The sequence below is a fragment of the Lathamus discolor genome, chromosome 5, assembly GCF_037157495.1.
Source record: "Lathamus discolor isolate bLatDis1 chromosome 5, bLatDis1.hap1, whole genome shotgun sequence".
NCBI lineage: Eukaryota > Metazoa > Chordata > Aves > Psittaciformes > Psittacidae > Lathamus > Lathamus discolor.
The window spans coordinates 106,083,003-106,085,678 of NC_088888.1; positions in this window are offsets into that span (position 1 = coordinate 106,083,003).

Below are 2,676 nucleotides of genomic sequence, written 5' to 3' on the forward strand. Positions count from 1 at the left end.
ATATGTATAAAAAAATCATTCTTGAAACCTCCAGATTATGAGAACATGTTTGGGGTGGGGTGCTGTCATTGTCAGCAGTGCCTAGGGAGCCCCAGACTGCATCCCCATGGCAAAACATCTGCACAGGTATCTGAGATAGATGATTTGATCCAGATCTGGTGCAACAAAAGCTGCATAAGCAACAGCTACATGTCAGTGTGGAGTGCTGGAGTGCTTGTAGCAACTTCCGTCTCCTGGGGATTAGGCACAGAGGAGTGTGGTTTGAGCAAGGGGCACACAAGCCTGGGAAGGCAGAAGCAAATCTCTGACCAAAGCCCTGATGTGAAAAGCTCTAAGCTTTTCCTGGCCGAATGCTGAAGCCCTGTTAATTGTGTGCCAGCCCTTGTTTCTGTTAAATTAATGTAAGCATATTTAGGTTCTCATAATCAAAAAAGGCATGTGCTGCTCAAGAGAAATTTCTCATTTGTCATGAAGGCTCAGCTGAATCACTAAATTAATCATTAGCCATTAATCACTAATCCTCATGCTGAGGATTTGAGGAGTTTTTAGGTCACAAACTTATCCCAGAACTGTCTAACAGCCTAACATTTTGGTCCTGGTCTATCCAGACAAATGAAGGGAGCATTGCAAGTGAAATATGCATCTATAGTCAGATGAATTTATCTCACCAGTCACCAGTAATGAGCATTAAACTGGATCCTTCTTTGTGTTAGAACTTAAGCAGTGATAAATTACCAACAAACCCCTGATTAAATGGGAAGAAAGCATATTCCAGTTTAATGCTAGCATGCCTGACTGCACTGAGGGTACGAGTGGTTCACGGCCTTATTCTAGGCAGTTTATGCAGGCTGCTGTTGGCACTTTTCTGCCTCTCTCCATAGCTATTCTCTGGGTTTGGGTCAGCTTGTGCCACTGCGTATCAGTGTTGTGTGTCACTGATTCACAGTTCAGGTTGGAGAGGATCTCTAGAGGTCCCTTAGTACAGCCCTCTAAGAGCAGGGATAGCTTCAGGGTTACATCAGATTGCCCAGGGTCTTGTTTGGACACCTACTGAAAGCCTCCGAGGATGGGATTTCACAGCCACAGTCTGTTCTGGTGCTTAACCATTTTGTGATCTTTTTTTTTTTTTTCCTTATATTTGGTCAGAATTTCCCACATTGCATCCTATGTCTATTGCTTCTCATCCCTTAGACCTCTGCAGACAGTCTCACTCTTTCTTCTCTTTAACCTAGTGCTTTAGGGGGTGGAAAACAACTAGATCCCTCCTTCAAATAAACCCCATAAAATTGTGGTATCCTGTAGAGAGAGCAGCTCTCCATGGTCAATTTTAGTCTGAGGAAATAAACCAGACAGATTTGGATATGGCAGTGATGAAAGAATTTTCTCTTCCCACTGGATCTCTGAAATGAGCCTAGCTTGGAGAGAGACACTTGTCTGAACATCACCGTGATTTGGGGAGCAGAGAAGGGCCATTGCTCGCAGAGGTCCATGAAACAGCTGGAGCTTATGTATTCCCAAATCCTGAGGAAGAGAGCTCCAGCAGAGCTGTCTCTTCTGCAGGCTGAACTGTCCTAGCTGCCTCAGCCTGTCCTCAAATGACAGATGCTCCAGCCCTTTATGAAATTCTTGGCACTTCACTGGGCTCACTTCAGTCTGTCTGTGTCTCTCTTTCACTGGGGAGCCCAGAACAGGACCCAGCACTCCATATGGATCTCTCCAGCACTGAGCAGAAGGGGAGGATCATGACCGGCTGACAATGCTCTTCCCAATGCAGCCCAGCCTGCTGTTGAGTGCAGAGGCACATTTCTGACTCATTCTCTACATGGTGTCCACCAGGCCCCCAGATCTGCCAAGCTGCTCTCCACCCAGGTGGCCCCCAGCCTGTACTGATAGGCTTGTTCCTACCCGGGGGCACGACTTGGCGTTTCCCTTTGCTGAACTTCATGAGGTCACTTTGTTGCCAAGAAAGGTTGGATCAGATGATTCTTGAGATCCTTTCCAACCTTATATTCTATGGTTATATGGTTATGGTTATATAAGCCCCTATTTTCCCATTTCTCCAGCCTGTTGAGGCTCCTCTGAATGGCAGCACACCCATCTGTCTACCAACTACTCTTCCTGGTTTTGCATTGTCTTCAAATGTGCTGAGTGTGCGCAGGGGCAGTCTATGAGAGCACTCCTAGGCTTTTTTATACTTGGTGAATTCTGTACATAGTGTCGGTGTGATACTTCCACACACACAAATCAGTCTGACCTCGCTGAAATGTCTACTGACATAGTGATATTAAAGGGGCCACCAGCATGTTTTTAACTGTCAGTTTGACCTCTGAAGCCTTTCTCTGCCCCTCAGACACTGGACACAGATCCAGCCTTTAATGAGATGATCTCAGGCAGGTGAGGTTTACTTTTCATAGGGCTTATTACTTCAGGTGACAAGTGCAGAAGTTTCTTGCCATTTGCCTTAGTGAAAACCAAATGTCTGCAAATTACAGCCTCTCTGCTTTGTAATCTGGACATTGACAAAAATACTTGTTTTAACTGAAGAAAGTGACACCCTGCTTTGCCACAGAGCCCCTGGCTGTGTCCCTGCCTGCTTGGGTAGCCTTCAGCAACGGGTGCGAAGTTCAGGGATTTGGCAAAGCAGCATCCAAGTTTTGCAAGCAGTGGAGTTGGTCC